Source organism: Crocodylus porosus, unplaced genomic scaffold, assembly GCF_001723895.1.
Source record: "Crocodylus porosus isolate Cpor-Errol unplaced genomic scaffold, CroPor_comp1, whole genome shotgun sequence".
Taxonomy (NCBI): domain Eukaryota; kingdom Metazoa; phylum Chordata; order Crocodylia; family Crocodylidae; genus Crocodylus; species Crocodylus porosus.
This window is the reverse complement of record NW_017728915.1, coordinates 22,692,133-22,717,657: the sequence shown is the minus strand read 5'-3', so window position 1 is coordinate 22,717,657 and position 25,525 is coordinate 22,692,133. Positions and strand designations below refer to the sequence as shown.

General features: G+C 39.6%; 1 long non-coding RNA gene across 1 annotated transcript in view; it reads left to right on the top strand.

The window, feature by feature from the left end:
• The window catches only part of LOC109310582, a 189,992-nt gene extending 165,161 nt beyond the window's left edge, over positions 1-24,831 (top strand). Inside the window, exon 7 of the long non-coding RNA XR_002101263.1 lies at positions 24,463-24,831. This is a non-coding gene — a long non-coding RNA (uncharacterized LOC109310582). The remainder of the gene's footprint in view (positions 1-24,462) is intronic.
• Positions 24,832-25,525: the final 694 nt, after the last annotated feature.

Below are 25,525 nucleotides of genomic sequence, written 5' to 3'. Positions count from 1 at the left end.
CCAATTTTTTCACGAGTATGTCATGGGAGACAAAGTCAAAGGCCTTTTTGAAATCCAAGTATATGATATCAACCTCATCTCCCTTATCCAGGTGGTGTGTTACCTGATTATAGAGGGGACTGAGGTTGCTCAGGCATGACCTGCCTGCAATGAAGCCAGCTCTCTAGAGAGTTCCTGGTCAAGCTCTTCCTCTTGGTTTGGAGGTCTGTAATAAACTGCTACTTCTACATGCATGGATAAAAGGTTAAAACTGCACACCACTTATGCAAAAAGGCTTTTGAAATATTTTTTGACCTCAGTTGAATGTGCCCTTCCTTTAATTTCTTGAACATGAGCTGTTAGAAAGTTGGTAATGGCACAAGTCCAGCACAGTAGATAATTAACAAAAAATTTGGTAGTAGGTGAAATAGAGTACCTGTTCACTTCTCCCTTTCTGTTCATTTTTTATTCCAGAACATTTGAAACTGTGGTTAGTGCCTTATTTCATTATGTCTGTAATTCAGAACCATTGCCTGTTTATCACGTCTATCTTACAAGGTAAGATACAACTTCTGTATTGTCACAAAAGGAAAAAACATTGAAATATTATTACATCTTGATTTTTGTTGTGTTGTATTAGTAATGTTTTTGGTATAGTAAAAATGAATGCTTAATAAGACGCAGACTAATGGGAAGTCACTAGTTACAGTAGAAATATACCAATATGATTTAGTAAGGTCTGTTTCATAGTCATTTTTAATGCCAGACTCCTACACTTTTCCGAAAAAACACTTCTTGAGAATTGCAGAATGAAACAGATGGAAATAGAAGACCCTTAGAAGATCAGTGTCTGAAGTGTAGAATACTAGAAATTTTAAACATCTCTTAGAGCCAAGATGCAAACCTGTATCATTTTTATTTGATCAGTTTGCTATGAAACACATTCTTTCTAAGTAATTGAGATTTCTGTTTCTGACATATTAAAAATAAACAAGGCACATTTTTACAAGTGACAATCTATGTCACTGATCTTTTATCATTCATACTACCAAATTCAAATAAGAAATAGTCATGTTGTGATTTGATATTTATTTTCGGTGGCAGCAGAAATGTAGAGGACCTGAAAGAAGTCCTGGTTATACCAGAGCTAGGAACTCTGCATGTATTTCTACTTAAGTTATTTTCTTATCCAGTATTTTTGAAGGCCAAACCACACTAATTGTGCATATTAAGTTTATGAAACTGAAGGAAATTTTGGAGAACATATTAGGCTCATAAGGTTGCTTGAACCTTGCTTATTTGCGACTACCATTGAAAAGAGCTATAATATGTATATATTCTACAATATTACAAATTATTCTTTATAAACAAGTGTGGCCATAACATTGCACATGAAACCACTTCAGTTTCATTTTCAGTAAAAAGACGGTCATACTTTCTTTGTTCATTTTGCTGTGAATTGGCACTTAATTTTAATCCACAACATTAAATTAAAACACTAGTTCATTGCTACTAAATAATAGGTGGAAGGGGAGAAAAAGCCATTGATGATCTTTAGATTGTGTTTTAATTTTTTTTTATCTAAATGGAAGCATCTAAATGGAACTAAATTTTTGTGATCTAAATAGAAGTCATTCTTCCTGGGATTCATCCTTCTGCTACTCTTTACTATACAATAAACAAAGTGGAAAGGTCACATCTATCTGCTTGTAATAAGAATAATAATACAAACAAATCTGAGATGCTATGTCAGCTGCTGTTTTTTTGAAGCAGGACTTGGTAAACTGGGGTTACTGCAGAAGACTGCAGATGCTCTGTTTGATCAGTCTCCTAATTAGCAGAGGCAAGAACATTAAGGCGTAAATCCTATTTTACTGCTAAAATATCTAAATATAATCCTTCTCCATCATATTCTAGTCCCTGAAGAAGTGTTAATGCAAATAGTGGGTGCATCCTCCTCTTTCTCTTTGCTATATCATATGACTTAGTCTTAATGCTAAAATGAAGGTGTCAAAGGTTTTTTCAGGGGCTTGAGCAGCATGGCACCCTTTAAGTTGAGACCCAGCTATGTGTTCAGCCAATTAATGGCATGATAAAACAAGTAATAAACTGCAAAGTTATTCTACAAAAAATGTGTAACAATTTTGTAGCTTGTTTCTAAGCACACCATTAGTTGAATGTGTGGCCAAGGGCTCCAGCAGCTGACAAGGCTTGCAGTAGAGTAGTGGTAGCGTTCTTGGTCCTGCCTCCTCTGTGAGCCTTATCAGCTGTGGGGCTCGTGCTGGGGGTACCATGGGAAACACTGCCCTCACTGTGAGCTCTATCAGCTGCAGGGCTCGTAACCCTGGGAGCTGGTGCAGGGGCAGCTTGGGATCATGTGATTAAGCACAATGGAATTTAACACATGATCCCACAGTCACACTTCCTGCCATGTGTGTGTGTCATGGCAGGAGGCCTGATTTTGTGCATTAGATCCCATCGCACCTTTACTTGTGTGTGTAGAGGGGCCCTGAGACCCATCAGTAGCACATGTGTGCCACAGAAATGAAACAGGATTTGGACCTGCATTCACTGAATTTTCTAGTCCCCAAAATGACGGTCTTTTTCATTACAATAAATGTCATGTCAGCAATATAGAATTTTATACTCTAGTATCACCCGAGCAATAATTGGCAGTGAGGCACTGTACAGACAGACACACAGGATGGGCCCTGCCCCTGCAAGAGTACAGTCTAAAAAATAAACCAAGGATATGAGAAAAGTGGTATCATTGTCCCCATTTTACAACGGAGCTCAGAAAGGTTAAGTGACTTCCTGATCATAAAGGATGTAAGTAGTAGAATTGGGAGCTGAATCCTGATGGGCAAGTCTGGTTCTTTAACTTAAAGATGAACCCTCTGCCTTAAACTCTTCCACACACAGTGAAAGCTGAAAAATATTGTGGTAATATTGGGGTGATGTTATAGTTGTGATAGTTCAGGAAAAATGCAAGAGTTTTATACAGTTGGTCCAGTAAGAGATATCACCCATAAAATCCTTGCCTCTAGCAAAATATAATTTACTTTTATTTTTATTTGATTTTTTTGATTTCTGAACTGCTCTCCTCCCAAAAGTCATAAGAACAGATGAAATATTAAAGTATCATACACACACAATGGAAGAGGCGGTCCCTTAGGTATGTAGGGCCCAGGCCATATAGGGTCCGTGGTGCTGCTGGTAAGTTCAGGTTAACACTTTGTTTGGCTGATGTTCTGTTACTACTCTCTATATCAAACATTTTTTTTACACCTTCTTGCCCTTTCTGTACCAGGATCAACAAACTGGCTTGTCATTTAAGTCCCTTGCTTATTGGTAGAGTATTACAGAGTATTTTAGCAAAGGTACTAACAATGAACATTTTTATTGTTTCTTCTATTTCAGCTCCCAGCAAATGAATTCTTAACTAGTCAATGAACGTGTAGATGACCAATTTACATTGTATTCCCTGAGATAGAGTGTTTAAAATTTATACTAGCTACAGTTCAACAGCGCTGAGGGCTCCTAAACTCCTTTTCTTCACTTGCATGCATTCTGGCAGGAAACATTATTCTTTTGGCTAACCTGCCTTTCTAAGGGAATGAATTTGTATTCAGAGTTTTGCAAAAGATTGTAATTAAAAACTAGATTTATGCTAAGAAGATTCCTGGGGTCCTGGATTTCCCCTCCATTTTACACTCTGTTTTTACACTGCTTGCATGTTTTTTTCAGAATGAAGTGGTAAATCTGCAGTCATGTTGCGCATCATGCAACCTGCAGAGATATCATAAGAAAGTCAATTCCCCATACTGTTTTGTCCAGATTAGATTGTTTTATAAATTGGTTTGGAATGTGAATTTCCTTCTTTGTAGTGGTTCTTCATTAAAAGGCATCTTTACATCATGATAAAACTTAAAAAAATACTTAATTTCATTAATCTGTTTAGCAATACCAATATAATGAGCCATAATATTGATTTTTTTTTAACTTAGGATTTAAAATCTCTACTTCTTTCTACAGAATTAAATGCTTCAAACTGGTACTCAACCTCTTTACAGTCACATCTTTAATTTAGTTGTTATAATTAGGCATTAACTGGTGTCAGTGGTATAGCCAGTTACAGGCCATTCTGTTCTGCTTGTCTTGATTATCACAGTTTAGATGTAAAGTAAATTAGAATGAAAGACTATACAGTCCAATTACAGATAAAAGCAGCAAACTGCACTCGTGTAATTAGATGCCAGTACTATTTTTCTTAGATTTTGTATCTCTGAGGGCATTTCTTGTAGCTACTTTGCTGAAGCCAATGTTTAAAGATTTTATAAATGGTGTGTGTCTTTGTAGCATCATCTTTTCTCCTTAAAGTGCCCTCTTCTGATACGCAGAAGTTATGTATCTGTATTCCTTTGTTCCGTGAAAATCTGCTATTCAGCACTGCATGATATGTTGTTATTTCCATCCTAGAAATGTGTAGACATTAATCAGCAAACGTGTGAGGTGTTTTAACACATGTTGCTAAACCTTTTCAATCAAAGTGATGGGGAGTCACCTGCTTTCCCAGTCTTATGGTGAAAGGGCAAATATTATCATTCCTTTTTCCCTGTACGTTTTTGAAAAACAAAAACTGAAGAAGTTGATTGGTCCAGTATGTGTTTCATCATGGATACATTCTTATTTCACTGAATTCAATCTACACAAATCTAGTTTAAGACAGAATCATTGCCAGAACTCATTGCCAGTTACAAGTTTTAAGGTACAGTTGCTCCCAGAGTTACCCGTTGAGGAAGTACTTTAGCTGGTTTCACTGTATTAATGTTATCAATAATTAATTGGTTATTCTATTGTCTAGAGGGTCCAGCTGTGATCAGATGCCCATTGTCCTAGGTATTACGAACAATCTCTGTTTTAGAAAGCTTATAACCTAAATAGACAAAGAATCAGAGGGGAAACCTGGACAAAGCGTGATGAAGTAACCTGCCAAATGTCATATACAGAAGGTCAGTGGTAGAGCTGATCTCCCAGGTCCCAGTCCAGCATACTGTCTGCTAGGACTTGCTGACTCATTAAGCAATCTATTGCAGAAGAGGCCCCTAGACATTACTAATACAGGAAACAACAATTTAGGATTGAATCAGGTGTCGTCCCCACTGAGGCAGAGCTCCTACTCCATTGCAATAATTTGTGACAGAGCTGTAGGATTAGGTCCTTCTTAACTGACAAAGACTTCAACTCCTAATTTCTTTAAATATTACTGATAATAAAAATGAACAATTGTTCTTCAACGGAATGGTAACCATGCATGTGACATTATTGATACTTTTATTGATAAAGGCAATAGAGAAGATTGTACTAGGACACTTTGTAAATGCAATGAATATTTTATCCTAAAGGAAAATGTGAAATATGAGCTATTTGGCTTTAAGCAGTCAAAGTGTAATGGATGTGTCCTTCAAGGGCTCTGAGAGAATCCTTGGATACATTGTAGCTGGTTGAAAAAAATTTCAACAGAATGATTTTCTCTTGGGGGAAGAAAACCAAGCAAATCTGTCTTCTCAATATCCAAATGTTTTGTGGGAACATGTCAATTTGGCTGAAATTTTTTGATGGATGAAAAAGTCAAAATATTTAAATTCAGCTATATGAGAACATTTTGTTTTGACAGTATACTCTCAAGTAACTTATTTTCAATCTATTTCTTATAATATTAATTTGTATATATTATATTTACTTATCTATAATTTGATTCAGTATTTTATATACAAGATGAAAGGGAATGAACACCATTGAAAAACATATTTTGTTAGTTCTTATTTTTTCCCCAGATTTGTCATTATAGTTTCAATATATTGACACTTAGTTCCAATCTGGATCTAATTTTTTAAAGATTTGTTCCTTTAAATATTTTTTTCCCACTGAATAGAAACCTGACCTAGTGTTCTCCTTGGGATATTGAATCCTCCCATTGAAAAATGCACATCAGTTGGTCGGTTTGTTTAGCTCCCCATGCATTTTCTATGGGTTTTTTTCTCTACTGCAAACTTCATACATGCATCATCCCTTGCAACCTGAATTTGGTTTTGGCCATGGGTAATCATTGACTAGCCAAAGTGCTAATTTATGGAGACTTTAATTGCCATTAGAAGAACCTGAAAATAAAGGACTTAATATTATGTGAATTCATATGAATTCATATCAAATTGGGAACATTCCAGAAAAAGTATTTCAAGTGGTAAAGGGAAAAAATAAGCCTTTCATTCAGAGCAAAACTGCACGTACCCAAGTAGGCAGTATCAGCATGTTTCCTGCTCACACTGAGCACAATGATGCCATGGATTTATCTTTGCACTTTCCTTTGTATCAGACATCTTTCAGATATTTGTCAGACCAGGCCCTGTTTCAGAAGGTTTCCTTCCACTTTGATGCAGATGAATATTTTGGATACTCAGCAGTCATGTCATATCTCCTGTCATGTCCTGATTCTACCATGGTTGCGTTGAAGGTTGTGGTGCTCTCTTGGTGTGACAGCTAGTTCTCTAACTTAGTGTTCTCTTGATAGATACGGATCCTGCCCAGCTGTTGAATAGGACCGAGGCTCCTTCCATAGAGCACAGGATAGCCACGTAGTCCCTTATCCTTACTGGGCACGTCTACATGAGGCGCTGACTGCTCAGGAGCTGATAAATACTGCACAGTAGCTCATCGCAGCACAGACAGTGTTAATATGTTACTGTGCAGTATTATTAGGTTACTGCCTAGTAGCATCACCTAAAAGATGTTTGTTCGTGCTGCTGCCCAGTAACTCTGGTTACTGCACATTTATTTCGTACTTGCTAGTGCAAGTACGAAATAAATGCACAGTAACGACTGCACAGTAGCGTCTCATGTAGATGTGCCCACTATTTCTGAGAATACATTGGCACTCCACTTTTCTAATTTTCTTGGGCAAGTAAGTTTGCCCTATTGTCAAGGGTATGACCAGGATATGGATAGTCAGGGCTTGGTCCTAGAAAGTCATAACCCAGGGAGTCAGATGCTGACAAGGTTAGGAACAGACAAGATCCAGACTGAGTTAAGAGTTAGGAATCAGCAGCTGTAGCTATGAAGGACCAATCAGCAAACTAAAACCACAAGGCAGAAACCAACTCTCAGAAGACAAGTCTAGACTGGACACAGGAGCAGAGTGGGGTCAGGAGCCAGCAGGTCCAAAGCAAGGGGGAAGGGGCTGGCAGTTGTGGGGCCAAAGAGGTCTGGAACAAGGAGCCTGCACAGTCAGGTTTCTGTTCAGTGAGCAATGAGGCGAATGGGAAAGCAAAATCTACCCTTTATCACACAGCTAATAATATAGCCCCCATCATTGTAATGGCTAGGGCACAGGACTTTAGTGCAGGCTTTTGCTACACCTACTTATATTGCTCTTCAGGCACTGCCTTTAGCCTAATGACATCCAATCTATGGGTCCAGTCCTTCAAGCACCTTGCAAAAATAAGCCTTGTCTTGAAAAGTACTGACTGACTTCTGAATAGTACAACGGAAGCCGATACCAAGGATCAGGTCTACAGTATTAGGGCCACATACTTGCAGATACTATGGCCTCAACTCCAGCTAACCCCATTTGTTACCCATCACACCAGTTGACTGTTATAGGGATGGATAGCAAGTGTACTGAGTTGCATGGCTGATAACAGCAGCATTGGATAACAGCTGGAGTCTGGAACAAGGAGTCAGCAGGCTGGCAGGAACCAGCATCTGGAAAATTAAGACCCAGCAAGCAGGATACAGGAAACTAGAAAGAAAGGCTCAGAAGCCCAGAGCTAGACAAATGGGCATCTGTTCTGTTGAACAGTAGGTAGCTATGCCCATGCAGGCAATTGGTGCTTGCTGGGGCAATTTAGCCTGCTTGCTGCCCTGACTCCTGATGTGTACTTGCAACTGTTAGACAAAGGACCAAATAAGTGAATCTGCATGCATATTTGTATGTTTGTCTACTTTTTCATCCTGTTATTATATCTATTGCACACAGTTGGCCATTTAATCCCACAATTCTTTAACAACATTTGCAAAGAAACATGTAATAGTAATTGGATACAGCATTATTTAGATCCATCTATTACATAAAGCAACATCACAAAGCATTTTTATTTGTAGTCTCTCTTGCCTTTATGTGGTACATGGGTTAAATATCATTGTGCCCCTTTCACAGATGGGGAAACTGAAGTAATTAGTATAATAAAATGAGGAAAATAACCTTGCTTCAAGAAATCTAGTGCATTCTGCTTAACTATTCTTCACTTTTCTCACTTGTTTTTGGCCCAAGTTGAACTGATTCATTGCATCTCTTGTGGCTTTTACACTTAAAATAGCCCTATGAATACCTGGCCAGAACTGAAGCTACTTGGAAATATCATGCAAGATGTCTGCCTCTGGGAATGCTTAGGGTCTAGTTAGCACATACATCTTTTCCCTAGGCATAAGGTTGTTTTACTATTTTTGTAGATATAGTGGGTGTATCTACATATGCAAATACTTCTGGGTAGTTTACTCTGGAGTAAGCCCACCCTGAGCAGGCATCTACACAAACAGAGGTTTGGAAACAGATTTGTCGATCATGACAGCAGTCTGCTTCTGCCCGCTCTGTCCCTGCAGCAGCCAGAGGGAGCTTGAGGCTTCATCTGCAGCTGCTTGTGGTCAGAGGCCATGTTTGAAAGCTAGCTCTGCATACTGCTCCCTGGCCACCTGCTTTGCTGGCCCAGAGCAGCATGCAGAGCGCTGTGTGAGTATGCTGCAACTCTGTCATCAGAGCCTGTGCCCACTGCCCTATGGCTGCTCTACCCACAGATCCTGAGAGTGATGTCTAGTGCCCTGGGTTCCTGCTGACCACTCTGATTGCCTTACTGTGCTGCCGCGTTGACCACTGCCTGGCCCAGGTCAATCTTGTGCCTGGCCACCCACCCCCATGTGGCACAACTCCCTGGCCATGCTCACTGTGCCTTCCCAGGCTCCCTGCCACCTCGCTGCTGTGGCCCGGACCCCATGCTGTTGCCCAGACCCTAGCAGGGATGCTGATACCATGCATCTGGACACCACCACTGGTACCATCCATTTGTTCCTGGGGCTCCAGCCCCATTGCCTATGGGTCCACCTGACCCTCCATGATTGGAGGCTGCACATAGGCTACCTGGACAGTTGGCCCCATGCTCCTGCATGTGGTCTGACAGGTCCTCATAGATATGTACAATGGAGCTTCCACTTTGCGCCAACTGGCTGAGGACCTCAGCCTCGCCCCATAGTGCCATGAGGTCCACGGTATCCTCCTGGGACTAGTTGTAGCTCTGGGAGGCATTGTGTGGCATTGGGGAGGCATTGTGTGGCATTGGGGAGGATGCCAGTGTGGCTCCCCCAACAGCTTTCTGGGCCTGCGCATGACAGTCCCAGTGTTGCTCGGCCTGAGTAGATGCATGCAGTGCCCAGCTCAGGGCCATAGCATGCAGCAATACTGTCTGGGGCACCAGCGGTTGGGTCCAGGCAGGCTGCTGGAGGTGGTCTGGAAACAGCTGGAGTGGGACCTGGTGCCAGGCCTGGCAGCTTCCTGCAGTACCCAATGCAGCATGATGGCACAGGACAGGTAGGTGCTTGGTGATGGTGTACCTGGGCCCAGCACTGTGGTGTGAGCAGGCTATTGCTGCTGGCCTGTGGCCTCTGCTGCAACATGCAGTGGCCAGAGGCTGGCTGCAGGTGGCCCAGGGCCCCAGCGTCCCTGCCAGCCTTTAAGGGTCTGGGGCTGAGGCAGGCAAAGAGCTGTACTAGCCTTGGTGCAGGAGAAGCTCCCAACCCTGTGGTCCTGGGGATAGGTTTCAGGTAGCCCCCTGGGGCTGGGGCTGACCAGGAGCAAATTTGCTCATGGTCAGCATCCACACATGTGTTACTGTGCAGTAACTACTCAGGAGTTAATTTGCTACTTGTATTTACAGGTAGAAAATTAAGTCCTGAGTACAGCAGCATTTTGTGTAGCCATGCCTAGTGAGTATGTGAAATGTTAACTTAACTGCTGTAAAACGAAGTCCATATTCAAAGGGTGAAAGGTAGGGAAATTCCCTAATCTGTCTTGCTGATCTTCCAAAGAACAACTTTTAGGTTGGGAGAACACTCTAGTAGATGTTGATCCATTAAATTCATTTTTCATGGAAGTCATAAGAACATAAAAAAGTAGGGTTGGAAGGGACCTCACGAGGTCATTGGGCCCAGCTTCCTGCTCAGGAGAGGATCATTCTTGACTAAACAATCCCAGTCAAGAGCCTGTCTAATCTTCTCTTGAGAATTTCCAAGGGATGGAGATTTCACAACTTCTCTAGATAGCTTATCCAACGCTTGACCACCCTCATAGGCAGAACATTCCTCCTAATCTCCATTCTAAATGTCCCCTGCTGCAGTTTGAGGCTGTTGCTTTTCATCCTGTCTCCCCTACAGCCTCTTTATAATCACTCCTTCAGACAAGTGCTGTCAAATCCCCCCTTAGTCTTCTCTTCTCCAGAGTAAATAGTCCTAATTCCTTCAGCCTTTCCTCATAAATCATGCATCTCAAACCTCTAATCATTTTGTCTCTCTCTTCTGGATACTTTCTACTCTGTCCGCATCTTTCTTGAAGTGAGAGTTCCAAAACTGGACATAATACTCCAGGTTTCCTTGATTTGCAAGCAATGTTTCTGTTAATACAATTCAGAATACTGTTGTTTTTTTGCAGCAAGAGCACATTATTAGCTCATATTCAGCTTATGGTTCATTGCAACCCCCAGGTCCTTTTCTGCAGTACAGTAGCTTAGCTAGTCATTCCCAAGTCCAATTTTGTGCATCCAACTATTCTGTCCCAACTTTTTGCTTCTTCTGATTGAATCTCTTCTTCTCTTCTCTCTGATTGAATTTTGAACCGTTTTTTTTTTATTTATCTAGGTCAGTCTGGATTCTAGGCTAGCCCTTCCAAATATCTGCAACTCCACCCAACTTCATATTATCTACAAATTTGCTAAGCATGCACTTGATCCCATCATCTAGATCAGTGGTGCCCAACCTTTTTACCATATGGGCTTTAGGAGTGGTACAAGGTCCCTCTGTGAGCTGGATCTGGTTGCTGGTATTAATCCAGCCATGTGAAGTTGTGCAGCCTGACTTTGATCCATCTGCCTGGGGGCAAGGGCAGGGTGGAGCAGCCCCAATCCACACGCATGGGTGGGCATTGTAGAGTGGCCCTGATCTGGCTGTGCAGGCAATGAGAGGGGTAGGGGAAGTAGCCTGGTCTCATCTAGATGTTTGGGTGGCAAGTGTGATCCTGACTGCAATGGCTGGACAAAGCTGGACAGCATGTGGAGCTTCCACTGGTCCCCACTCCCAAGTTTTCTGACCCACTGGGGACCTCTGTGGGCCAGAATTGACCTGCAGGATGAAGGTTGACCAGCCCAGAACTAGATCGTTAATGAGAATGTTAAACGGTATTGGATCCGGAGCAGGCCCCTGGAGAACCCCACTTGATATCTCCTCCTAATTATACAATGAGCCATTGATGACTATTTTTTGAGCACCAGAGGCATCATGAGCTGCATATCATGTAATGGTCCATGGCCTCTTCTTTAGCCTACGTTTAGGCTTTTCTGTATAGTGCTAGCAAACAGTCTTTTCCCACGCTGCACGCCTGAAGAACCGAATTCCTTTCTGTCCTGTGTCCCCTCCACAGGAAACTCCTTTACCCACAAAAGCTCCACTATGGAGCCCATGTTGTGTGCAGGACCTTTATCACCATGAGATAAATTTTACTTTCTAGGAATGAGGAGTTTAAAGTATCTCTAACTGCTGTAATATTACAGAAAAATGCAGAGATGGGGCTACAGTTGGTTGAAAAGAATGAAATAAAAACTGCTATAGTGCTTTGGGTATTAACACTGTCAGTATTTCTCTGTATTTGCTATATTTGAATACCATTTTAATATACTAGTAAAGGGAAAAAGACTCATATTGCATGATTCTCCGGGGTTAGGTTAAATGGTAATTTATACCAAAATGATAATCAGAAAACATTTAGTAAGTTTCCATTTTTCAAAGCAATGTAAAAACTTTCTGTTTCACAGCAAGTGTACAGTAAATTATATATGTTGATTTAAAGAGATTCAGTTTTACTTGATTAATTTGCTAGAGATCGTTTAAGGTGTAAGCAAGGCATATATTTTCTTGTGAAACCAAATTGGTCTGACCCTTTGCTAATTTTACCTACAATTAGTTTGGTGTAATTATCACAGCATACAATTCAGTCTGCTTCCACAAAAAATTATTGTTCATGGGGTCATAAAACTCTTTAAAAATTGCTTAATGAACAACCGAACCATGGGTATGTCTTAGAAGATGAGAATTGCTATTAAATATGTAGTACATGAAGTTACAGTGTGTGTACAGTATACACAACAAGCTCTTTGTATAAAACAAACCCTGGAGGAAATGCTCCAATGTGGAAAAAATATGTGGTCATCTAATTAAAGACTGAGCTATAACACATGTGCATAATGCAGCTGAATTAAAATTGCTTTGGTATTTTTAATTTTAGCATTTCCTAGCTTTTAAGGATTTGCCTGCCTACACCACTTTATTGGTGGGTCGCAGCACTGAGGTCCCCAAGTGTGTCTGGCTTATATGCAACTCACCTAAGCTTGCAGGCGTGTTTCATGCCTGGCAGTACATCAGTGAGTACTCTCAGGTCTTCAGCTGCTGAGAAGCAGGTTGGGACAAATTCATTGGTGAACTTTCAATTTTGTAGTGTGCCTGTGGACTCAGGTGGGTATGGTGTGTTTGGGTCCCAGCACTGGGGTACCAAGCAGGGCAGGCAAAGCCTAGGTGCCTGACTTCAGTTCTTTGTCAAACATTAACCACTCAGACAGGTTCCCCATTTTGCATACCTGCCTTAGGCTGAATTGTTTAGGTACATTTCTTCTGAAATGATTACAGGTCACATCCCCTGAATTGTGGTGCACCCAACTTGCTTTCCATACTCCTGTATGTTTTACCTTCATTTTTTTGTGTAGTAAAATAGCTTATACTTCACTCAGAAGTATAGCTTACATTTCACTTCATACTAATGCATCCAGCAGCTCTCATGTCCTCATCCTATTTAGAAAGTTCGCCCAGATTAAAATTTCCAGATTCCTGAAACTGTACTTGTGTTCTCGCCAAAGTGCCCCCAAAATCTCCCCCCCCCGCCACTCCAAAATCTATAGCATTGGCCAGCTTGTCTGTCCTATATGGGTGCTTTACTCTGGGGGGCAATTAAAAAGGGTTTTCTGCACCTGACTCCATTACAAGAGCGAGAAGAAGGCAGGAGGGCTTTCCTTGTAGATCTGAATGGATGCAAAAACATGATCACTTTGTTTCACTGCATCATTTCTCAGAAAAAGATGGAGCAAAAATGACTGCCTCTTACATAGACACGTATTTATAAATGTTTATATAACCCTGTGTATGCAAAGCTCCTCCTTTTCATCCCTATGAGGATGATTTTTGCTAAAGGTGCATTGAATTGTATTTACCCTCCTGAGAGGCAGAGATTTTGGTAGATGAAACCACGTAAATTTGTGTTTATTTTCTGTCTATGCAATTATGGCTATATTGGAAAAAAATAGTTCCCAGACAGTCTGCAAATTATCTCCCCTGGGATATAAATAATGCTTAAAGCTACAGAGAATGTTTGCTATTTGTGTTTTTTACCCTAAGTACAGTAAATCTGTGTTTTATTATACATCCAGAATTAGAGAGGAATGGGGCATTACCCGTAGTCTGAGGGGATGTACGGGCATTACATTTAGATTGACCTAACTAAGGTTAAGTTGCTCTAAATGCCTGATTGTATAGGTGAGTTGAGAGCCTAAATTGACCAAAAAATGGCATGCTCAATCTAAGTTAGTTCACCTGAGTTGATGCACTAACTTAGTCTGAGGTCTATGAAGGGGTTTACTTGATCTTGCAAACACCTGTACGTCTTTGCTACCCAGTCCTGGGACTAGGAAAGCCCAGCCACTTTCCCTAGCTCTGGGACTATGCTATTTTCACCCTCCCCTTGACTGGGCATCCCTCCGCGGACCTGCCAACGCCCCTTCAGACCTCCTAGTTCCCTCTGATCGGTGCAGCTCCCAGGCACAACAGATGGCTGCACATAGTGCTCCTGGTGGTGATTAACTGCTGCACACACCACTCCTGGTCTACATTCACCAGTTACAGCAAGTGACTGTACACACCCCAGGGATTTTATCTAGCATCGAGATAATGATAAGTATTACTCTTCCACCCCTATTAATTCAATCCCTTTCCTACTTTTTAGTGGGATGAGATCTTCTCATTGTTTATTACTACCACACTGCAACAAGTACTATGCTTTTAGGCTGATTTGTAGCCTCCAAGTTGAGGCCACAAGGACTTTCACAAAATTTTATTAGCTCCCTCTAAGCTATAGGTGCAGTAGATGCTTTGGGTGGGAGATCCTAAAGCAGTCATTATTACCCTAACTCAGTAATGTTCACTCGGTCAACTCTGATGGGATTGAAAATCCCACCTTCATGAACTGTACTTATCTGTTTTATTATTTATCACAAAGCCTCCATGAAATGCCATCTTGCTTATGATACCTTAGCCCCTAGTTCCTTAGTAAGCTAGCACCATACATCTTGGTATTCTTCCAAACAGTAGTCTTTTTGAGACAGAATTATCTGCAACTTTAAACATTCACTGGTAACATTTTGGAGGTAATAGATGGACATTTTATTGGGATGAAGTCACCAGTTAAAAATAAATCAGGCTTATAATATTGTGAAGCCAATAGTCTATATAGACCACTTTGCCCATGAAACTGGAGCCACTCCCTCATAAGCAAGTCTATTAAAGAATGTCTGAATGATATTTATGGAAAACAAATGGCTGGATAGGCTTGGTTTCTGGAGTGGTTTCCATATAAGGATCCTAGCCATGCTGTAATAAGAGTGATAAAGGTGGGTAAGAGAACATGAAGACTAGGCCTTATTGATATCTTTATAGCAGAGATCTCGGAAGTTTAAACAAGCCTTATGAAGTTGGACACTTATGCTGATTTAGGGTAACAAGCATAACAGTTACACAATTAGAAGTATACTAAGGCCTGGATAGTTCATGAGAGTTTGGGAACCAGCTGGGGGTTATAGAAAGTTATGGGCAACAGCTGCACTGGCTTGCTGAGTTGATAGCTGTGGCTTGTATTTCAAAGATCCCCTTTTCTTTGCTCCGCTGTGTGGGATAGCTGATGTGCTCCAGCTGAGTGGGGAAGCTGTGCCTGTTGAAGCAACAGCTTTAGCAAATAGCTTGGTGGCTTGCCCTTCGCTCAGTTACCTACAATGAATGAATTGGTTCAGAAACACTTGGGTGTAAATGGTCCAGGTTCTACTGTACCATGATGTGTTATTTAAGAATCATGGTGGATGGCCATCAAAATGGTCAGCAATATAAATATACTGGTCTAACTAATATTCCTGACTTTGCTGCTTGTTTTCTCTGGCAGGTTATTATGAAAGTCAAACCGAGGGAAGTGTCGATCTGAGAGTATGCTTGATAATCGCTGTTGTTTTCTGTCTGACACATACTCATAATATATTCAATTGTGCTGATTTTAATTAATGCAATTGTTAATTATTTTCCTGTATCCCTTGTGCTTGTCGTTTTTTGGTTTTTCAGAATAATGCTGAATGATGCAGGCATTCAGAGATCTGTGGATAATAGTTTTTAACATTTTTATCATACAGGTATTTCTACAAAATATGCAGTATTTTTCTCAGTTCACTGGGGTAAGGAATAAATAAAAAGATAACTTGAAAATGTGATATAGCAGCCTATGCAGTTTGGGCCAGGTCCTCAGATGATGAAGATTAGCTTCGCTCCATTTTTAGTTTGTTAATTGTATCTGTTCTACCTTCAGTGTTGGAGCATGTTTTTTTTCTCCCTATTGATCAGGAATTTCCAATATTATCTACACAAAAGTTTTTTCTTGCTATTAACTATATGCCTGCAGGATTTGTACCCTATGTGGCAGGCTTGCATATTCACATTTTTCAGGGGTACTCTGTAGAACATCTTTTCAGAATTTGGTGTGAAAAACACTATAGAATAACTTATAGTTACATAAACAAATATGTGACTGACTATAGCAGAGCTGACCCTAGGGGTTTGCAGGGCCCGGGGTATATCGGCCTGTGCAGGGGGGTGGTAAGTGGCTGCAGCATGGAGCAGGGACGGGGGGGCAGAAGGCGAACAGCTGGAGTGCGAAGCTGCTGGTGTGCGGTAGCTGCAAGGAGTGGTGGCACCCTTGGTATGTGCCAATGACGCTGTCTACGGGGCCTGTACAGCACTGTCTGCGGGGCTCCCCCAAAACATGGGGTCTGGGGCGGTCGCCCTGATTTGCCCCCTCCACAAGGGACGGCTCTGGATTACAGTCAAGTGTGGCATGAGTTTAATATTGGCTATGTTCTATATTATGAAATGATGGTGAAGACCTGTTCCAATTGATATTAATCACAATGCTATAATGAGTTTCACTGGAAACAAGATTTCACAACAGGGCCTGAATTTCAAGATTTTCTGTATCTAATTTTGCAAGCTACTTTTACCTCCCAGAAGTGACCTCCATGTCTTTTTGATATTGTATATTGAGGTCTACGGGAATTTGATCCAAACATTTAAAGATGGATTTTTACTATTTTTAAAGCACAGTAAGTTAGAAGTAGCTCAACTTTTTATCCCACTTCATAATGTGGGTTTAATTTCTCCGTGTGTACCTGAAGTGGAAGGAAGTATGATTCAAACTATGTAAATACAGATAAAGCTTATATAACAGTGCAGTCACTTTTTATTATGTAGACCTATTATCTTCCGAAAGAATACTTTTTATAATATATTGTATAATTGCATATGTAAATGGGGGGGTATATATTTATGTACATATATAAATAAAATATATGTTTACCGTATATGCAGACACAGATGCACACATACTACGAAATAAATGGTATGATAGTAAACTTAAATGTTGTAAATAACAGAAACAGAAACAAGATAAAAAACAAAATGAAAAAATAATTAAAACAATAACTATTCCATTCATTCTGAACATATCACACAAGATTGCATTAGGAAAAACCATAAAAAATGTGCTTTTAATCTGATAGTAAAAAAAACCAATAAAATAAAAATGAGATCCATTAATGAAAATAATGGATCTTATCCAAACTAGTTAAACACTTAGCTTATATGATTTTGTTTCCAATTGGTGATGTAGTAGTCTTAGTTACATACTGTGGTTGTTATAGTGCAATTAGTACCAGTCATTGCACAGTGTTACCATTTTAAAAACAACAACAAAAAAAAGAACAGGTCTATAGAGGAGACATTTGCCTTACCAAACTATAATTGCAGTGCTGCATGAAAAATTTCAGACTTCAAACAGGGAAACTGTTACTAGGAAGGGACTGAATCACACTTGCCTTTCTGGAAGAAGAAATCGAGGCTGAGAGTGGGTTAAAAAGGGAAGATGAGGAATAGATCTCTGACAAAGTGTTTTAAATTATAAAGGATTCAGGTGTTTGGAATATTAAATCCTAGGGAGATGGATAGGTGAGATGATTGTATTGCTTTGACGGACATCACTTTTTCACAAAATTACCTACTTGCCACACAAATTGGGCTTCTCTTTACTCCTAGGGTTACAATTATTTAATCAGAAATAAAGAATTGTGAAACTGAGATGAAAGAGTTGTTTACGCTATTTAATCAAATCCACATTTTAAGTGTCCTGTCTGAATAGATTCTTGGTTTTCCTTGAGTCTTTGTCATGTGTTGTCAAGGAACAAATACAGGACAACTTGAGAGGTGTAGATGTGATTATAAGCATGTATTAAATTGCATGGATATGTGATTAATTCATTAAAAATCACAAGTCACAAATTAATTCATCACATGGCTCTCTAATTTTTCACATGGCTTTCATCTTCCTATAAATGGTGGCTATATGAAAAATTGGAGAGGCATGTGATAAATTGCAGGCCCATGTGATAAATGAACTTATCATGAACCTTTGGCAGCTTTACCTGCCTTCTGCCCACTAATCCATCTCTCCTGGGACTTATTTTAATGTTCCAAACTCTTGAGCAGATTTAATCAATCACCAAAGTTTTAAAATCAGCCTGTCCCAGAGATGTTTCCTCCTCTTGCCGCCAAATGTAGGATTACTAGGTGAAGGTCCAAAAAGACAAGCTTCAGTCCTGTGCCATTGACAAAAAAGAGATTTCTGTATTTAGGTGTGATATTCATCTGCTGCCTCTTCTTTGTGCACTACTAGAAATGGGGACTTTCCAACATTGGAGTAGGGCAATTCCCAGTGGATGCAGGAGCTTCTTCTTCAGTCACTAGTTGCATATATGCAGTGACTGAGGCATCGCTGATGTGTACATTGTTTCCCACAATTACTATAGTGTTGGAAATTCTTCTTTTCAGGCTGGAGTTCCTATAGGAATTACCTGTTTGGGTTTTTAGTATAATTAAAAAAAATACCTTTCCACTTTTTTTGGGAAATAATAGTTTCTGATACCAGATTGTGATACCAGGGAAATATAGATTTCTATCTGGGCAAAGATGGCTTCAGCAAATACTACATGTAAAAAGATAATCTTTCATGCAAGTAAAGTTTATAAGAACAAACTCTACAAAATGGAGAGAGTAACTTTTATGAAGAAAGTCTATGCCTTGCTTGGTGAATAGGTCCCTATGCTACCATAATAATGCCCAATTCTACTACTACAAACACTTATTTGTTCAAAGTGAATATTAACATTGTAATTTACTACCTAATTACAATTTTATAGTAATAACTGAAAATGTGGTATTAAAATCCTTGCATGCCTTGCTTCTTGCTATTTGACTATTGTTAGTAGTGTGGTCTGTGATTTTGTCAATATACTGGCATTACAGTGGAGATTTCTTTAAAAACATTAACCTTGCTACTAGAACTGTTTTTCACATCCTTCCTAAGTTTATTATTTTCCATAATTTTTGTAAAGATATCTTAAAGGGACAGATCTTACTCCCACTGAAGCTGATGAATAAACTTCCATTCATTTCAATAGAATAGGAATTAAAACCTGTGAACAACCAGTACGTACAGCTGGTCTTGTATAAAAGGCACCATGCACTGTATTCCTTTAGGAAGGCTTTATAACGTTGTATCACTTTTTAAAAAGATTGCTGTTCTTATCAGTTAATTTTAACAATATTTTCTTGAAGCTACATAATTAAAAGGAAAAACAATGCAATACTGATTTTTCAGAAATAAGGTACTACTCAAATTTCTTTTCTTTATAGTGAAAAATGACTGATGAAGATATTGATTTTGCGGTTTGGGGTTTTTTTTTGCTCATTCTGCAAAAAAAGAAAGTTTACTGTTTATACCATTGCAGTCCTACATTTTCTTCTTTTAAAAAAATTAAAATCCTAAACCTCATTTCACTTGGAAGAGAGGATTTCCACGGGATTTAAATTCTATTGGTCTCCTGCTACCTGGAGCTGATACAGTTGTTGCAATATTGAATTATGTCAAATACAGTGGCTACCAAAAAAACAGTCACCGTTTAGTATTTAGTTGCTATATAATGGCATTAAAAACTGAGAAACAACAGGGGTTTAGGTAGAGGAAAATACTCAGGCATCTCAGTGTTGCAAGGTAACTGTAGATAGAGAAATTCAGTAGCAAGCATTTCAAATTATACTAAAAATATGCTTTAGGTAAGAGAAATAGAGCTCAAATAAAGAGCGACCAATTGGATTTCTGTGCACACATGTATAAAGAAAGTATCTGCGCATGTGCTTACGTATGTGTAGAAAATACATGATGTTGTGGGTCTGAGATGACGTTTATCTTTGCTAAGAAGCAGAAATCACAACTGTGCTACTTACAAGTTAACTTCCTCACTCATGAAGATAAAAATTGTATCAGCCCTAAACTGTCATTTATTCTGTCTGCATACAATACATGCTATTGTGAGATACACTAGTTATCTTGGCTGTATGAAAAGAGCACAATGATTGCTGAGTGGTGAAGCCTAAAGTGAAATCAGCCTATCTTGCTGGTTAAGGATAAACACCGTATCAACAGTCCATTGTGCATTCTGTTTATAGGACATTTTCAGCATTTGTTCATTTTATCAATAAGATTCAAATTGAAAATTCCCTGAGACAGCCAAGTACATGTGATTTGTATGCACTTACCCTCAGAAATCTTTTTCATTGGTCTCACTCCTGAGGGAGGGGAGAAGAAGAGAGGTGTGACCATTGTTCCTGACCTTTTGGTTGTCATTTATGTGTTACATGACAGAATGAAAAGATCCAGAGTTCAGGGAAGAAAGCAAGTGGTGGCTGGGGAATGGATGATATTTCATTGATTTTGTTTCTTTGTTAAATTGATTGTTTTCTTGTAAAGGAAATGGGGTAACCATATAGCATTTTTTGTTGTTATTAGTTGATTGTATTTGTTTTACTGTGTCATTTTGCTGGCTAAGTTTTTGTTGGCATGGAACTTTGCAATCCTAAGTAGCGGTTAGCTGCACATAGTACAAGTCAAGCTGTGCTTATGCAAAAATGGCTTAGACTATCTCAATTCTGGAATAACCTCAGTGCAGAGCAGATTCCTTTGCATTGTATAAGAGCAGCTTAATGACAACCCCAGTTTACAGTATTTATCACAGTGATGCAATTTTGGCCCTTCCTGCAGGTCATCTCATAGGGACATGGAAAATACCAGTGAGTTTCAAGTCAGTTTTAGGAAATAAAGTGATTATTTCATAAACTGCACACTATATCCTAGAGAAAACTGTACTTACCTGCAACCCTGAGACTGAATTCTCATCCAGCTCTTCCACTATCTGAGATTAATGTTTCTGGGCTATTCATAATCTTTATTATCATAGGTTATTATCATAATGTTGTCTACGTTAGGGGAGGGGAGATTGCTGTTGATCACCTGTTTCAAAGTTAAGGTAACTGAGTGCTTGCCCAAATCGTATCAGATAGAACTGAAACAGAGTCCAGTTTTCTAACATAAGAAGCAAATTGTACCCATATTGTTGCATGGTTTCTTAATGGGAACGTGGCATATGAGGGGTTTAATGCATTTAACAGAGCCAGACGGTACTATAAGAGCTGTCTCCCAAGCACATGGGATGACTCCCTGTATAGAATAAAGCATAATAGCATTTCCACTCCCCAGTCCCATAGTTGTTCTGAAGGCTGAGGTGTCAGGAGAGAGTGTTTTAAATGGATAGCAACATATGGAAGATTTGGCAAGAAAGGCCCAGGTTGTGAAGATTTTAAAAAATCATGAATGCTTATGGGGGGAAGGTACATGCCCTGGGTCACTGTTAATATGCTATAGAGCCTTTCACTTGCAAACCTTCAGTTTGAATCCTTCCCGGTTCCTCATGAATTGAAATGTGCTGCCTTCTAAGAGTGGAGATATATTCACAGTCCCAGTTCCAGCTTTCATATCACAGTCTGACTATGTGCTCTGACAATCTCTGTGTTTTAACTGCAGAATGAACTTGACTTCCACGCATCTGAGTTAATATCTATCAGATGATTAGTTGTGCTACCTGAAGTTGTAGCCTGTACCCCCTGATGGGGAGGCCTGCTCAAGTTAAAAGCATCGCTGTGGGGGTGAGATATGAGTTAGGAATGACATTTGAGTCAACTTTGCCATGAAGAGAAGCCCAGTGTACAGTGCTTCATACAGTGAGGCATCATCTGGTGTGGTTTCTCTAGTAAGAGCTCCTATGAGAGGGATCAAACCTGTCTTATTTGTGAGAACTAGGAAAACTGTTATTGCCACATATACAAGGAAAGAAGGAAGGATCCATTAAACAGAATTCCTTAGGTTACCTGTACCAATCTTATTTTGGGAGGGGTATATGCATAATAATCTTCACACTTCTAGGATTGGTAACAATGAATTTAATTCAGTTACCAAAACTGTCAAGTGTTGAAGCTGCCGCAGAGGATTGGTGTAGCATGGGGATAGCCTGGTCACTTCCCACTTTTCCTGCTATACAAGCAGTGGGGAGTGGGAGTGACGTGACAGCCCTACATTAGCTTTTCACTACTGAGGAATAACTCTTCATTGTGGTGATCATTCTTTAGCCAGTTTCATTGGCTTTGGGGATATATTCTTCAACACAGTAGTTGAATAAAAGCATGCCACTCTGGAAACTGGTGCTTTTGGGCATTTTTACATGTGCTCCAAGGTGGATGGTGCTTCTAATTAAAGCACCTCCCACATCTCGTGTATCAGCATCCCCATGCTTCAAAATGGCAGCAGGGACGCTTTAACAGAAGCTCATTAAATGAGCACACTCCACCAGATTCGATTAATTGAGTCTGCTCCGACACACTGTACTTACAGCACATTGGAGCAGCCCCCTGCGTGTATACGGGCACCCTTTAATTTGAAGCAGTGTGCATATGCCTGGAACCTTTTTATTTTCCTTCATGTCAAAGAGAATTGTTTGGTTGTGTGCCAAAATGAGACAAAAAACAAATGGAAAATAATTGAAATTTCTCTCAGATCAGAAAAACCTACAGTTCCGCCTATTCCAAACTTACAGGTTTCAAAGAAGAAATTTGAAGAGGTTTCTTTAAACTCTCTTTTTCAGTATACCTGTCTTTGTGTTCAAGTCATGTTCAACTGTAATATTTACTATTAATTTATAATGATTGTGCCGGAGTGGGGTACTGGACAGGACTAGGAATGTGGTCTGGGTTTTGTTTGTAGCTCTGTATGCTATGATCTTGGTAAGTCAAATAACCTCCTTGTGCCTCAACTTCCTCATTTTCCTATAAAATGGGATAAAATTATTATTTTGCTTTACAAGTGATACTGTATGCACAGTTAAATTTTAAACCTTTGTCAGCCTTAGAATGGAGTACATTCAGATAGTAATGCTATGCAACAGAAATGCAGTAGTATTATTTATTAATAAAACACAAACTATATCGAGAATAGCTATATAAGCAAACTGCTATACATGTAAAAGTAAGAATAACCAACAGCATGCTGCAAACAACATGGTATTTTTATACAATCAATATATGTGTGTATATATATTTTCATATATACCATGAAAATAGGTCTTTTGTTCTTTGTCTTCCAGCCTAAAACGGCCAGTTTTAAAATGTCTTGTTTTTATTAGAATGTGAAATATTTGTATGCTAGTTTATTCTCTTTGTACTTTTTCTTCTTTGCCCACAAAGTTTCCTTCCTAATTTGATGTCTGCTGTCACGCAATACAGCTTGACAATCTCTGCTGCTTTATTCTATTTTTCGTACTCATAGCAAACTAAAATTAATACCGATATTAGAAACATTTATTTACAATACAAGATAAAGAAAAGCTTATGCCTAGGTCACATTTCACCTAGATCATTAGGAGGCTTTATAGTTTCAGGAGATTAGATCCTGTATGAGAACAGACCAGGTTTCTTTAAGTGCTCTGAGACATGGGCAACTGAGCATCTGTGTAGCCTGACAGATGTAGGCTAGCAGCACTATCAATGAAGACAGATACAGGTTGCATTGCAATAGGCAAGCAGCTTGAGGGACATTCAGCAGGATTTTCAAGGAACAGCAACGATTCTTCAATATTAGTAGAAGATGATTCATTAACAATAACAAAACTGAGTCAAGCCACTGAGCTACACACAGACACTGGGACACTGAGTCTTTAGGGAAGTATTATTCAGAAATTAGAAGAGAGTCACACGGAGAGTCTCCTCTGTAAATTTAAAGTCTGAGTGTCTGCTGAAAATCTTGTTGTTTGGGGGAATATGGGATTCTGATATAAGGGAAAAGTTTCACTACTTATCATCCATCAAAAGGTCTTTGTTTCTATGAAAATAATGCTAAGGCAGCTGCAGTCATTAGAGAGACATCATAATTTTGCTTGTAAGTTCTTATCTTCTGTCAAAAGTATTTTGTCACAGGATAGAGATGGCCAATTCCACTGCCAAAAAGCCACTTTGCAAGATTGACAAGAGAGATTAAAGAGGATACAGAAATTTGGAAGAAGTTCTTTTAACCTTTTAATGTGGTGCCATCTTGGCAGCAGCAAACCTCATGGTGGGATTAGTTAGAGACCAAACATTTCTGGAATTGCTCTCTTTTTTGTCTCTCTTTCCATTTGGGGGTATCAATTAACAACAGTTTCACTATGGCAGTAAAGCAGGAGAGGAGACAGTAAATAAGCAGCAAGCAAAATTAAAAACAGTAATGAGCCTTATGAATACAGGGTGTTATAAGGCTTGAAACACATTTAGTTTAGAGCTAAGCATGTTCTGGGAAAACATAATGACATTGTGGATGTATTGTCTCATTTTACATTGCAGAGATTCCATTTATTGGCCCTGGAGGCTGACAAGGAACCAACACCTGTGCCCAAATGTTTTTAGAACCTTGGCAACGGAAGGCATGTTCATTATGCAAGAGCGCGGTAGTTCCAAGTGTGCTTAAGGCATAGAAGAATAGCAGACTTTTCACTTGCAAGAAGAAAAACAGGTTAAAGAGCAGGACAACTGGCATAATAGAGTTATTAGTGTGAACAACCTTGACGAAACTTCTGACTACTTGGAGTGCACATTACTAGTGGAAATCGTGTTTTTTTGGTAAGCTTGTTTGGTGACCTAAAAATCGATGTTGGTGATCACATCAGAATTGGGAAATCTCAAGAAAGAAGCTCATTTTCTCTCAGCAGGTCAGTTAATATGCCAAGATTGATGATCTCTTTTGAATGACAGAGTCCCTGTCTACCAGCAGCACCTCCTATTTTGGGACAAGAAATGCGTGATTTCTCTTGGTTGCTGATTAACGCTTAATGGAGACCATTATAGTAGTGAAGATGCATGTTGTTCTAAGGAATGTGTATGATACCTTTGAAGAATCATAAGATAGGTGGTAAGAGAATGCTTGAATAAGAGAACTTACGCATATTTGTGGATGACACAAAGTTGGGAGGAGTTAGAGGGGCAGGACTAAGATCCAGAATGACCTGGATAGAGTGGAAAAATGATCCACAATCAATGAGATGAGATTCAGTAGGGATAAGTGCAAAGTTCTGCACTTAGACTAATTCCATGAACAACTACAGACTGGGGATGACTGGCTAGGTTGCACTACTGCAGTGAAGGACCTGGAGGTTACAGTAAACCATAAGGTGCATATTGGTGGTGTGCAAAGTGAGCTGTATTTAATTTGGCTTCTGCCCAATTTGGGAGACAGTGATCAGTTTGTTGATTCAGATCACTGTCCCATTTCGATTTGGCAGAATCTGAAGATTTGATTCTGATTTGGAGAATCGGAGATTCAGCATAGACACATCTTTAAATGCTTTTTCTACATACCTCAAGGTACCATGCGGCTCATGAATGCTGCGATGATGGGGTGGATGGAGTG